Source organism: Balaenoptera acutorostrata, chromosome 10, assembly GCF_949987535.1.
Source record: "Balaenoptera acutorostrata chromosome 10, mBalAcu1.1, whole genome shotgun sequence".
NCBI lineage: Eukaryota > Metazoa > Chordata > Mammalia > Artiodactyla > Balaenopteridae > Balaenoptera > Balaenoptera acutorostrata.
In genome coordinates, this window is record NC_080073.1 from 14,557,619 (window position 1) to 14,573,142 (window position 15,524).

The window sequence follows — 15,524 nt, forward strand, 5'->3', positions numbered from 1 at the left end:
CTGCTTCCTACTTTTATTTCAAAGAAGCAATGTTTTCTTCAACTTATAAAGATGTAAGACAGTTTTATAAAATTTTTAAGCAAAAATATTAAAGACCATTTATCAAGTATTTAGGCTCTATGTAAGGTGTTTTACCTGAATTACTTATTTAAATTCTAATAATAAGTAATTTTGAGGTACTCATTGTTATCTTGCTTTTCAAAACTGTGAACTGAGGCATAGAAGCATTAAGTTACACGCTTAAGGTCATATCATTAGGTTAGTATATAATATAATTAGTGTTCTACAGAGCTTTGCCCAATTCTAAATCTCATGTCCTTAAACACAACACTATTGTCTCTTGCATATGTATTTCCTTAAAACCAGTGACCCAAGAGCCTCAACTTCTGAGCCCCCGTGCTCTAGAGCCTGTGCTCCACAACTAGAGAGACGCCTGCATGCCACAACTAGACCCGATGCAGCCAAATAAATAAATAAATAAATATTTAAAAAAAAACAAACAAAACAGTGACCATTCACCAGAGTGAAGATATCCATGTATTTTCATAGGTACGGATATACTGATTCTTAACGGTTGTTAACTGATGGGAGTGAACAGACAGCTTTCAGATATCGACCGTTTGAACAGTTTGAACTGTGAAGCAACAATTGCAGTTTTGAATTAAGTTCCAAAAAACTCTTAAAAAGTGGGAAGTTGCCCATAATAATATCTAATAATCATGTTTTCTGTGTGGATTTAAGTTTTTACATTTTCACTGTATCATAAATAGTTTAGCAAAATGTAGACAGGCTGAATTCATAATTGCTAACCAGATGTTGTTTAAAACCAGAAGCTCTGATTTAATAATTATGTGTTATTTTTCTAAGTCTGAGAGCTCACTGGGGATCTCTGAATGAGAGATTTCAGCAATTCACCTTAGCAATGAACGTTATATTTGAATAACAGCTTAAAAAAATTCTAAACTCTGTAAAAACTCACTTCTAAAAACTCATAGCTTAGATCTGGAAGTCAATATTTAAATTCTCATTTTTATTTAGTAATACGTAGACTCATTCCAGAAATAAAATATGATCCAACTTAAAAATATTTACAAATTCAGTAGAATTAAAAAAAATAAATAAAACAACTGGTGATCTATTTATAGCAAAGTAAAAAGAGCATAAAACCAGGGATAAGGTTACACAGAAATATACTTTATAATACCCTATGCACATTATTGTTGATAAACTATGAATGTAATCTGTTGTGACAATCATAGTGTCATTACAACAAATACAAACCATTTTCTAAAGAGAAAATTAGCTTTTCTTGCTACTGGAAAGATGAAATTTCTCCCATGGGCCTCCATAGTGAAGACCTTGTATGATGTAGTGAATATCATCACATATTATACTTCACTGCAAACAAATGTCATAATATCAAACCAGATTCAGTAAGAGCAAATCTACAAGAAAGGCAAAACAACTCAGTCTGAATTTGCATCTTTATGAAGATATGGTCTAATGTAGGAAAAACAGTAAAAATACAGAGTAAGTGCTAGGCAGCAGATTCCATTAGGCTCTCTTATTTCTCATATCCAAGATGTGGAGAAGAGTTGTGAGATTAAAACTACAATTTCTAGCAAAAAAATGGAGCGCACATATTTTACGTGGATAAATAAAGGTATATCTATAGATTTTGATCCCCAGTAATGAAAATGGAGAGGGCTAAACAGAACTACTCCAATGGAAACATGGTATCCTAACAGTTTACCTAAGGAGTGGTTAGGATTTTTTTTTCCCCCCTGAAAATAGTTCTGAGTAACTGACACGCAGAAATATGTTTATTTGTAATTATTCAGAATTATTAATAAAGTGACAAGCAAAATGATTAGGAAACAAAACAGACAAAAACCAACATCGCCCCAAACTATACCATGAAATAAAAACCTTACAAATATTTTTAAATCTTTTTAGGGCCACCTAAAATTATGTTAACGTTTTATCATATTTTTAAATTTAAAAACTACATTTACTAAAGCATTTCTTTATTTGTATTCTAGCTATAAGCTGGCTTCTGTGTGATTTACAGAGCCTTTAATCTTTAGGTACAGGCCCGAACATAAAATATACATTATTAATGTCTTTTTATCTCTTCCCAAAATTCATATTGATTATGCCATACGTTGTAGAGAATCATTGATCACTTAACTTATCAATTCTTTATGCAGAGTGATGAAGTCCAGTCTATAAATCTATGGCAGTAAATCTGTTAGTCCAATTTTTTTCACAGGAAATTTCCAGCATTCCAGTTTATGAGGAACTTTATTGTGCCCACTTCCAAACACAGTACAATTTACTGACAGTCAGGCATTGATTGGGTGTGTGTCCCTTTAAATCTTTGGATTGCCTGGGGTTGAACGATTTAGGCATCAGGAGAGTGCACTTTAATTAGCCCTGAGGAAATCACAGTGGGGATGAAACAAGTTGGCTTGTTATTTTTCTGTTTGTACTAACGGCAAATAAAAGCATGTAATTGGATTTTTTAAAAGCATTGTCAGTCCTCTAGAGTATGCCCTGTTTACAGTTATGATAGCCTTATTTCATATGAGTGTCACAGCTCCCTAAAGTGGCCTTTTTCAGAGTCCTAAAGGTGTTGCTCCAGGATGACTGTATGTAAATTGTGCTTCCGCTGTTCAGACCTGCACTTTATGCATTTAAAAGGAGGGCCTGCCAGAGGACTCAGTATCCTGCAAGCTGTCTGCTGCAGCTGTGCTGCCCAGCACTGTTATACCAATGGTTTCCCACTTGGAGCTGCAATAACAGAGAAGGGGAAATCAAAGTTACAGGGGTCTATTTGGGAGAGTAAGCAATTTAGAGGCTCCTCTGTACTTCACACAAGTCACAAGGGTCTAGGAAAAGAGGCTTACTCCCTTGTAGCCTCTTGGGCACAATAGTTGGTACTATTTTCTTTCACAGAATATCAGTCTCAACTTTAGAAGAATAAAGGAAGATTATATATTAAACATATAGGGAAAACTATCTTAAACACTTGGGTAAAAATATCCTTCAAATTAGGAGTCAGTATTTTCCCCTCGTTTTTGATCTCCCACTTCTAAATTAAAAACATAAAGTACAGACATATTTTAAAATCTAAATTTGTTAGAACAAAACACAGGGCTAATATTTCTGTGAAATAATTTCTTTTGGATTTGCTCTCATGAGTGAAAAAAAAAGCCTTTCTTTTAAAAAAATCTTTGGATTGAATGAATGAATGATCTTTGAGGAATTTTATATATATATACAAAAACAAGACATAAAAGTACAAGAAAGCTGAAGACCAATAGCCCTTAAGAATAAACATGCAAAAATCCTTAACAGAATATTTGGAAGTAATATTCAGAAATAAGCAAAAAATCAAATATTTTGTGATGGCTGAGTGGGGTTTACCCCAGGACTGAAAAGTGGTTTCACATTTGAATATCAATCAGTACAATTAATGATATTTACAGAATAAAGGACAAAACCATATGATCATTTCAATAGGCACAAATTATTTGGCAAAATTCAATAACTATTCATAATAGAAATTTTCAATAAACTAGAGGTAGAAGAAAACTTCTAAGCCTGAAAAAGGCTAATGTCATACTTTAATAATGAAAGATACTAAGATTGAGAATAAGAAAGGGATGCCCATTTCCATCACTTTTATTATTTTACTGGATGAATTAGTGCATAAGGGAAAAAAGCAGGGAGTGAGGGGGGACACGGGTAAACAAATTGGAAACAAAGAAATAAAACTTTCTTTATTCATAGAGCATGACTGAATATGAACAAAAGGAATCTATACAAAAAACTATTAAAACTAAAGTGAATGTAGAAAAGTTTCAGGATATATGTGATTAACATATAAAAACAAATGCATTTTTATATACTAAAAACACACATTTAGGAAATAAAATTTTAAAGCAATGCCAAAAATATGAAACACTTAGGAACAAATTTAATCAAATATATAAGACCTATACCCTGAAAACTACGAAAGTTGATGAGGAAATGAAATGAAACCTAAAAGTAAATGAAGAGATATGCCATGATCATGGACTGGAAGATACAATATTGCTAAGATTTCAGTTCTCCTCAAATAGCTCTATACTTTCAATATAATATTCTAGCAGATCTTACTATTTTTCTTAGAAATTGAAAAGCTAATTCTAAAATTTTTGAGGAATGCAAATGATCTATAGTAGCCTAATATTTTTTGAAAAAGAACAAAGTTGATCAAAATATCAAATCTGTACTTGATTTCAAGACTCTCTATCATACTGTAGAAAACAAAATATAAGTGTAGACATGTAGATTAAAGGAACAGAATACTGTCCAAAACTAGACCACATGGATATGTTCAACTGATTTTCTAAATGTATGCATGGTAATTCAATGGGAGAATGGATAGATTTTTAACAAATGGAGCTAGGACAACTGTGTATTGAAATGGAAAAAAAATGAACTTCAACATGTATCTCAGAAAATGAACAAAAATAAACTCAAAATGGATTATAGTCCTGAATATGAAAGTTAAAACTCTAGGACTTCTAGAAAATCATAAGAAACAATCTTTGTGACTTTAGGTTAGGCAAATTTTTCTTAAAAAAGACACAAAACAGAAAAGATAAAGATAAACTGATAAACTGCACATCCTCAACATTTATGATTACTGTTCTTTAAAAGGCACCATAAAGAAAATAATAATTCAAACTATACGTGTGTGTATATATATATATATATATATATATATATATATATATATATCAAAGGTCTTGTATCTGTAATATATAAATAACCCTTATAACTCAATAAAAAGACATCCTGCTCACCACAACTGGCAAAAGATTTGAACAAATATTTTACAAAGGAATATATACGTATGGCCAATAAGCACATGAAGCAATGCCAGTAAAATTATTTATCAAGGAAATTTGTACTAAAACCACAACAAGGTATACCACGTATCTCATTAAAATAGCTAAAACTAAAAAGACAGTGCCAAGTGTTGGTGAGAATATGGAATAACTGGAATACTCATACAGTACTGCTAGGAATGTATAATAGTAAAATCACTTTGAAAAACAGTTTGCCAATTTTATAAAAAGTTAAATATATACTACTTATCATATAAACCAGCACATACACTCTTTGGTGTTTAAGAGAAATGAAAACATGTTTCTAGACAAAAGATGTATATAGGAATATTCATAGCTGCTTAGTTATAATACCTTTAAACTGGAAATAACCCACCAATCCATACAAAGTGAGTGGAAAAATGAATTGTGGTATATAAATAGAATTGAATCCTAATCAGGAATTTTTAAAAAAAGGAAAGAAGTACTGGTATGCAACAACATATATGAATCTTGAAAGCATGACAAAAGAAAAGAATCTAACCCCGAAGTAATACAAGCCCTTTAGACATTCTGTTTACCAAAGTGACAAAGAAGTTATAAAATTATTACCAACGTGATAAGAGATGCATTGCTAATGGGCACAACCATCGGTGAGAAGCTTAGTGGTGGATGTCCTCTGTAGGCCATGGCTAACTATAGGAGACATTGTTATTGAACTGCTTAAACCAGTAGCTATTAGGCTGATAGAAACTCAAACTAGTAGTTTTCTGGTAGAACTAAGATGTGTGCAATTATCTTAGTGAGTGGCAAGGTCAAACAAGATCAGAGTGACTGCCTGACATGTAAAGAGCTACGGAGCTGGCTAAACAGAATACGGTGTTCTTAGGGTGTCAAATTAAAGATGTACAATTAAAGGGTCAGGTTAACTACTAAGGTTTCCAATCCCAAGTCAGTTCTCAGATTAAGAACCCACTGATTGAAGGAGAGGCCCAGTTCCTGGAGGAGGGACCATTCAACACCATAGAAAGTATATACACTAATGATTCTTCTATATCTTCCCCTAACAATCCACAGTCATTTCCTGGAGAAATATTATACATACACTGAAGAAAAAAAGAACATCCAGGCATTTCGTTGGATACAAAATCCAAGTTGACATTGATACTCAGGGACTGAATGTGTCATCATGACCCCCTGGTTAGAGTACTGGTATGTGAGGACCATGTAATAAATCGAGCCCTGACTTAGGTCCAGCTCATCTTTGGGCCCGTGGACCTAATCAGTGATCTTTTTACCAATTTCCAGTATAACTGAAATGGACATATTTAGTAGTTGGAAAAACTCATATTGGTCCTTTGGCCTATGCGGTCTTTGAGGGAGGAGATATTATAGTGGGAAAGGCTACCCTCAAGACTGTAAATCAAAAATAGTATCACATTCCAGGGGAACGTCAGATATCAGAGATTAGGGCTATCCCTAAGCACTTAAAGGAATAAGAATTGGTGACTTTCATCATCTCCCAATTTAATTCAGCTGCCTGGTCTTCAAAAATCAGTTGTATCCTGGAAGATGACAGTGGACTACTACAAACTTAAGCAAGCAGTAACCCCAATTGCAGCTGCTCTTTCAGGGGTAATATCTTTGTCGAGCAGATTTATACCACCTCAGGTACATGGTATCTGGCCAATAATTTGGCAAAGGTGTTTTTTTCCATCCCCATAAAGAAGAAAAATAAGTAATTTTCATTCAAATGAGACAGCAGACAAAAGTATATTTAAAGTTCTTACAGGAGAGCTATATTAACTCTCCTGCTCTGTCTTAATATAGTCCATAAGGATTTGTTTCACAGAACAGCATACCACCCCATTACATCAATGGTATTCTATCAATTTGGCCAGTGAGCAAGAAATGGAAAATATATTGGAGGTCTTACCGAGACGTCAGTAAGACCTCCAATATATTTTCCATCTCCTCTTCTCCAGAGAGCAGGAGATAAAAGCTGACAGTTCAGGGGTTAGTGGTTACATCCAAGATGGGGCATGAGCAGTGCCACAGGGCACAAGTAAATTTCATGAGTAGATTGTCAAGAACACCAGGTCATTTGCCACCGTTGCACTAATGCCTCTCCCTTAGCATACACCCAGGCCCTCACGGGGAGTCCCTCTGATAAGCTGATGCAGGAGGAACAAGGTCAAATGTGGCCTATGGTAAGTCGGCTCAGTATGTGAGTGCAGCCAAAATGGACTGCTGCTGCACTATGGTCCCACTTGGCAGAAAGATGATAGTGAGAGAAAGTCTCCCAGCACACTGTGCTTTGGATTGGTCATTCATTTTATTCTGGTCAAACATTTTATATGGAAAGAGAAGTGAGTTAAAGTAAAAATACACACAGGAATTCATGGACAGTGGCAAGGACCATATCTGTTTACTCTGGAACTTGGAAGGAGAAAGATCAAAAGACCAAGGACAAGGAGATCTGAGGAAAAGGCCTGTAAATGGATTTATGGAGTGAGCAGAGAGTATAAAGAGACTAACAAATCTTTTGGTGCCATGATGATTACATTAAAACCCTCTATCTGGATGAGGGAACAATTCATTTTGATTGGGATTGACAAAATTTGAAAGTATGTGTTTGTCTTTGCCGCCTCCAAGAATGGAAGCAGCAACACTATCTGTGGACTTAACAGAGTATTTGTTCCATTAACACAGGATCTTGCATAATATTTTCTCAGACTAATAGGCCCATTTTATAGAAAAGGAGCTCTGGCAGTGGGGCACATAACCATGGGGTCCATGGATTCTATCACCATGTATGCATTAGGTAAGGATACATGAGTCTGAAAACCCACAGGGGAGATGGAAGTGCTTTCTTCTTCACAACTTTAGGCTCTGGGGCTCTGGAGGTCCTGTTTCATCTACAAGGGGTAAGGTTAAAATGCTATTTAGGTTTCAGCTTTGTCTGACATCTGTTCGTTTGAAGCAATCACCACACTGGTAGGGGATATTGACCTTGATTACCAAGAGAAAATAGGGATACTATGACACAATGGAGTACAGGGAAGGGCAGGTTTGGCACTTAGGTGTCTCTTGGCAACCTGTTGACCAATTTAATCATCAATGGACAAGGGCAATAGCCACAGCCTGGGAAGTACATGGTGACCATGGTCTCAAACCCCTCAGTGAAAAGGTTCTGTGTCGCTCCACTAGCTAAGACACCTTGAACAGCAGAGGAATTAGCAGAGTGTGAGGGAAATCTAGAATGGGAAGTACAGGAGGAAGATGAGGAGTATCAGCTGCAGCCTTAAGAAGAGCTGCGGCAGTGAGAGCTGTGATTCACCCCACACAATTTGCTCTGCTATGTTTCCGGAGGAAAGAAGACTATACTGAATGCTGAAAAAGCAGCTCCCAAGGAAGGTGAACTCACTATAAGAAGCGAGTTCATCCTAGAAGCACAAAGGGTAAATTGCAGGGAATGCCATGGTGTGCTGACCAGATCCTTCTGAGGACTGAAGCCCTCATTTGCCCAGCCATCTGGAGTGTTGGCTGCTGCTGGCTCACAGATGTGTTTCTTTGCAAGCATCACCCCCAGCCTAAAGAAGCTGCTTACAAAGGTTATGATCTCTCTCCAGGGCTGATCTGCATCCAATATCTGGTTGGCATGGGGATACAAAGACCTGACACCCTTGCTTAGTTTGGAACAACTCTGAAAGGTGATTCTAGCTCCAGAACTCCCTCTTGGATCAGTTGAAACCTCTCTTGTAAGTGAATTGCTGTTCAACTTGTCTCTCTGCCTGCTTCCCTCGTTTACTTACATATGTTGTTGCTGAATGAACGCAGTATGTTGCCTGCACACAAATCTCCATCTTAGTCTGTTTTTAGAGATTTGACTAGAGAAACAGAGCATATTGGAGATAGCACTTCCCAGACCCTTGCAATTAACAGGGGGGCATGTAATTTTAGGCCTTTATTTTTATTAATAAGATTAATTGAAGTGTGTCCTTCCCTGGTTGAGGCAACAAAGCCCTGGGTATGACTCTTTGGTTGTTCAGGAGTTTGATGCTATTTTTACCTTTGGTACCATGAAGTATACCTGGGTATTTACGATACAATTCTTTTTCTGTTTATATTTATTTAACTGGATTTCTTTGTGACCAAAGTGAGCAATCTGATGACTGCCTCTTGTTTTTGAGGCTTCCCTTACTACCAGAAGATCATTTGTACAGGAGAAGGAATTAGAATATTTATTTTCTCAGCATTTTATTTTCTTGGATCATTAATGGGGCAGACTGCCTTTTGGTCAGAGACCAATAATTTACTATTGACCAGACTCTTAAGATCAACCTCACCCAGCCAGGAGGAGTTTCTTGTGGTCCTGAACTAGACTGTACAGTATAAATAATGAGAACACTTAGCCCCATTTAAGCTTGGTTTTACTTCAACCAAAGTTACTACATGAACTTAATGACTTTTTTATTCTACTACACAGAGGTCACCACTGTGAGATTTATTTGATTTTCAGTCTGGCTAATTAATTTGTTCATTCTGTACACTCAGCATCAGCACTGTTTTTTTGGAGCAGTTCTACCAAAGCAATAGATTAATTTACATGGTACCATGTGTCTAGAATAATCATTACCCCATAGAATTGTTATTGCTTGAATTCTAAAGAGAGAGAAGATATTTCCCCACTGAGAGAACAAGTTTCTATTGTAGTTTTCAGGGGGATAAAAAAGAAAAGAAAAATGTGTATAAATTTTTTGAACAGGAGAGCTTTTGGGAACTTTTAATTACAGTAGGCTCTAATGCACTATTTCACTGACCATTCTGGACAAATATCATTCAGTTGCAAGGAACAGAAGCCCACCTAAAGCTGTATTAAATAAAGGATACCGAGGAAACTTCTAGAAATGTATGGATGGCAACAAGTGTAGGTACCTTTATTGGAGAAAGGCACCAGGACTGCACATTTGTTTTTTCCAGTTCTCAAAACAGCTTATCTCTTTTCCATGCCATTCAGACCTCTCTGTCACCTGTTTCATTTTTCTCTCCGTGGGAATTGCTTCTTACTCTCCCTCCTCTATTTGGACATGCCCATTATGGCTTACCATAAAGTGGCAGCTTAAGCTCCTGAACCTTCAGTGTTATTAGCTCAGCTACCCATTGTCCTTCAGCATCTCAGATGAATCTGACTGACTTAACTTGGATCATGTGAATACCACAGCCCCCTTGTAGGTAAGCAGGGAGGTGGAATCATGGGTTTCAACTGGCTCTCTAAGTACACTCCTTCTGCAGTGACACTTTGTGTGCAGGCATGCCCAAAATATATCTATAAAACTGGTCCAAAATTTGTCAAATGTTCTGCTCCTCAGCAAAAAAATAAAAATTATTTTATAGCCAAGTTTACAACTGGATTCAATGACAGTAATTAATTAAATTATAGGGCCAAGAGATAGTCCATGGTGTAGCATGCATTAGACTAAGGAGTATATCCACTTCTGAAGCAGGTCAGAATAACGAAATCAGGTGATGTACAATAGATGACTGAATGATAAAAAAAAAAAGAAAGACAAGTTGTCACAATGGCAGCCATTTGATGCATGCAGATACACTAAGCTTTGGCCATTGCAGCAGATATGCAGACAAAAATAAAACATCTCTTTAGCAAATTTAATTTTTTTCATTCTAAGTAAATCTATATTTTGTCACTTAAATGTTAATTTACAAAGAAAAATTCAGAATATGATTCAATTAGAAAGTTTGATGTGTATTTTTTTCACTCACTAGCACATTATTGGTCTAATATATAATTGTTGTATGAAAAGTCTTTCCAGAATTTCTTGTACTTTGAACTGCTATAACTATAAACGTAAAAAATGGTAGCTGTCGCAGCTGAAGCAAATCAACTCTTCCTGTCACCTGATGAAAAATTGAAATTAGAAGGCTGTGATCATAGTTTAGGCGTACAAAAACGGGAGTCGGGCAGCCACTGAGGATCTGGTCTCAGACGGGTCCTTGCACCACTGAGTACTCGAACTTTCTTTGAATTGTACCAAGCCCAAGGACACCACTGCCCCGTAGTTAGAACAACATCTGTCAACTGCGAACTTATGGTCTCAAGTTTCCCCTCCTTGTAACTATGCAACCATTTCAGACCCCAACCAACCCTTGCTTAACAATCAACCTTACTTCTTGCCAGTTCCAATTAGAATTCTTGACAAACAACTATGTAACAAACTGTGGCCTTGTACTGTTGTCATTATAAGCTCCCTCCATTTTGTAGTTGGGCAGAGCACAATTTGAGGGCCTCTTGAATCTGTGTCTCCTGGGCTACAGTCATAATCCCAAATAAGTGTCTCTGTTTCAGTCAGGTCTCAGTTTCTGAAATTTTGGTTAATAACATCAGTAGATGGGATGGTGTTAGCAGTTGTGTATGGTCATTCCAATCTTGGCCTTCCCCCTCCATATCAGTATGTAGTGTGTTGCATTTGTGCCCAATTTATAATATTTTATGATTACTAATCTTATCTTGCGCAATAAGTGCAAAAGCAATAAGAGTTCTGAAGCTGCTGAAAAGCCAATGTTTACAGTTAAAATTAAAAGAGAAAAGGAGAAACCAAAGCCCAATCTAATGCCATAAAAATCCACACAACTTTCATGAAATTTAACTTTTCATAGGTATGCATATATCTGTAAATTCTATAGTATCTTAACTGGATTAGGGACAATACATACTCACACACTTTGGGAACCCATTTATGTTCAGAGAGGAATTTCTTTATGTGTATGTTGCATGCATATCTCTGAATGTGTTAAAATGTTAAATCTGAGAAAAAGAGCTTTTCCCCTTTGACAAAATCATGTTTTGTCATCTTATTTAATTCCTGAATTTATAGAATTTTATTTAAAAGTGCATTAAATACAGCTGTAAGAGCAAGTAGAAAAATAAAATTATTATTCTTATATTTATGGACAAAAATATGCTTCAACTACCTCACCACTTGTAGTAAAAGCTATTTCTGCATTATATTATTAAGATAATTGCTAGATAATTTCCTAGCCTGGATTATAAAGCAGACTAAATCAGTGTTTTTCAACCAATAGAATATGAGATATAGATATTTGCTGTATATGTAAATAGTGTAGAGAATGAAGAAAAGACTGAAACTCATTGGACATAATAAAACCACATTTATTGAAAATATATTTTCCCATGCCAATATGTTCAGTTGAGCTATTTCTTATTACTTCATTTCTTTACTGACAGCTTTACTGAGATATAATTTACATAAAATGCACACTTTTAAAGGGTACAAGTCAGTTTTCTTTAATGAATTCAGAGTTGTGCAATCATCACCACAATCAATTTTAGAATATTCTTAGCACTCTATAAACCCCATACCTCTTAGAAGTAATTCCCCTTTCCTCTCATTTCCCAACGCCCAGCAACCACTAATCTTCTCTGTTGACTTAACTATTTTGGATATTTCGTACAAAGGGAATCATACAATATGTGGCCTTTTATGTCTGAATTCCATCACTTGGCATATTTTAGAATTTATTCATGTTTTGGAATGTACCAGTATTTGATTTCTCCTTATGGCTGATATGGTACATATGGATATACCACACTTTGTTTATTCATCAGTTGACAGACATTTGTTTTCACTTTCACTATTTAGAAAAATGTTGTTAGGAACATTCATGTACAAGTTTTTGTGTGGATATACATTTTCATTTATCTTTGGTATCTATTTGGGAGTAAAATTGCTGGGTCATATGATAAGTTTATGATTAATCTTTGAGGAACTGCAAAACATTTTTTTGCAAATCAGTTGCTCCATTTTAAATTTTCACCAGCACTGCATTAGTTTTCCAATTTTTCCACATCCTCACCAACCTTTGTCATTTTCTCTCTTTTTGATTATAGTCATCCTATGACTATATGAAGTAGTATCTCTTTGTTGCTTTAATTTACATTTCCCTAATGACTAATGATGTTGAGAATCTTTTCATGTGCTTGTTATCCATATGTCTTCTTTGGAGAAATGCCTATTCAAATTATTTTCCTGTTTTATAATTGGATCATTTGTCTTCTATGGTTGACTTGCCACAGTTCTTTATATATTCTGTATACATGTCCTTTATCAGAAATATGATTTGCAAATGTTTTCTCTTACTGGGTGGGTTGTCATTTTACTTTCTCGATAGAGTCAAAAAAGTTTTTGATGAAGATGAACAAAAGAATTTAATTTTGATGTAGTCTAATTTGTCTGTTTTTTTAGTCACATGTGCTTTTGTTACTGTAGCTAAGATAACAATTGATTAATCTGAAATCACAAAGATTTGTCATTTTTTACATCTAAGTGTTTTATACTTTTAGCTGTTACGTTAAGGGTTTTGATCCATTTCATGTTAATTTTCTATATGGTGGGAGGTAAGCATGCAACTTCATTCTTTTACAGGTGGCTATCCAGTTGTCCTAGTACCATTTGTTGAAAAAACTATTCTTTCTCCATTTGATGATCTTTGCATCCATGTTGAAAATCAGTTGACCGTAGATGTGTGGATTTATATCTGGACTGTCAATTATATTCCGTTGATCTGTATATCTCTCTTTGTGTAGTACCAGACTGTTTTGATTAATGTTGCTTTGTAGTTAGCTTTGACATCAAGATGTTTGAGTCCTACTTTGTTCTTAGTTTTCAAGATTGTTCTGGCTATTCTGTACCCCTTGAAATTCTATACAAATTTAGAGTCAACTTATCAATTTCTATAGAGAAGTCAAGCTGGGATTCTGATGGGAATTGTATTTTATCGGTAGATCAGTTTGGGGAACGTTGCCATTTTAACAACTTTAAGTTTTCTGATCCATGAACATGGATGTTTTTAGAATTAGTTAGATCTTTAATTTCTTTCAATAATGTCTGTAGTTTTCAGAGTATAAGTTTTAGACTCCTTTTGTCAAATTCATTCCTAAGTGTTTTGTTCTTTCTGATACTCTTGTGAAGGGAATTGTTTTCTTAATTTTATTTTCAGATTATTCATTGCTAGTGTAGAATTACAATTGATTTTTACCTACTGATCTTGAATTTTGCAACCCTGCTATACTACTGTGTTAGTTCTGTGTTTGTGTGTAGTCCTAAGGATTTCTTAAATAAAAAATCAAGTTATCTGCTAGTAGAAATAGTTTTACTTCTTTTCCAATATGGATACATTTTATTTCTATTCATAGCCTTATTGCAGGGGTTAGAACTTCCAGTACTATCCTGAATAACAATGGTGAGAACACACACCCTTGTCTTAATCCCAGTCTAAGGGGTAAACATTCAGTGTTCCATCATCAAATATAATGTCAGCTGGTGTCTGAGATAGCTTTTATCAGATTTAGGAGGTTCTCTTCTATTTCTATTTTGTTGAATGTTGTTATCATAGGGGTAGGTACATAGGATCACTTTGTATTATCTCTTACAACTGCATATTAATCTATAATTATCTTCTAAACTTTTCAATTAAAGTATTAATTCTTTATTTTAAGTAATAGTTCCAAATATCTCTTCCCTATGCATTTTCTCTTATGGGTATTACTATGGATCACATTATTCATAAGAATGTTTCTACTCTCTTAAAAATCAGTATGAACAATTCACATTAAATATTTACACCAGATTCCCCCCAAACCTTAATAGAAGTTTGGCTACAGCATGCTTTTTCTAGGAGTACTGATTATTAATATAAAGGCATTTTCTCTTATGATGAACCCTAACTGTTTAGAGAGCTTGGACAAGATACTTTCACTGAGAACCAAGCAACAATCCAGTATTTTGCCTCCCTTAAAATTTATAATTCCCACGGATATGAATTTATGAACATCTTTCTCTGTTAATCAGTCCTGATTACCCTCCTTCCTTGCCAGGGAAAAAAGAAACTCATACAGGCCCATTAAGCTCAGATTTCAAAATCACTCGCTTCAACCTCCTTGTAACAGAAATTTTCTGCAGCCTCCACCATTCTGATTTTTCTGTGCTTTACATCCTGTCTTAAAATGAGGAAGAGAACACAACCTCTCTCTCCGTGTTATTATCAGATGAAAGGGAACCCACAGTTTTACAGCTTTTTAAATTCACTCAACTGATCAATTTGCATCCACTCCACCTTGGAGCACTTACACTTCCAGGGTAGCTATTTATTTTGTTTTTTTAAGGTTTTATTATATTTTATTTTTGGCTGCATTGGGTCTTCATTGCTGCGCATGGGCTTTCCCTAGTTGCAGCAAGCGGGGGCTACTCTTTGTTGCGGTGCACGGCTTTCTCATTGCAGTGGCTTCTCTTGTTGTGGAGCAAGGGCTCTAGGGTGCATGGGCTTCAGTAGTTGTGGTGTGTGGGCTCACTGGTTGTGGCTCATGGGCTCTAGAGCGCAGGCAGTAGTTCTGGCGCACGGGCTTGTTTGCTCCGCGGCATGTAGGATCTTCCCTAACCAGGGATTGAACGCGTGCCCCTGCATTGGCAGGCGGATTCTTAAACACTGCGCCACCAGGGAAGTCCCACAGGGTAGCTGTCTTAAGATAGTTCCCAATACCAGATACATGCTTTCCAATTCAACAACATATAAACCTAAGGTCTGAACACCACTAACAGAATGTGA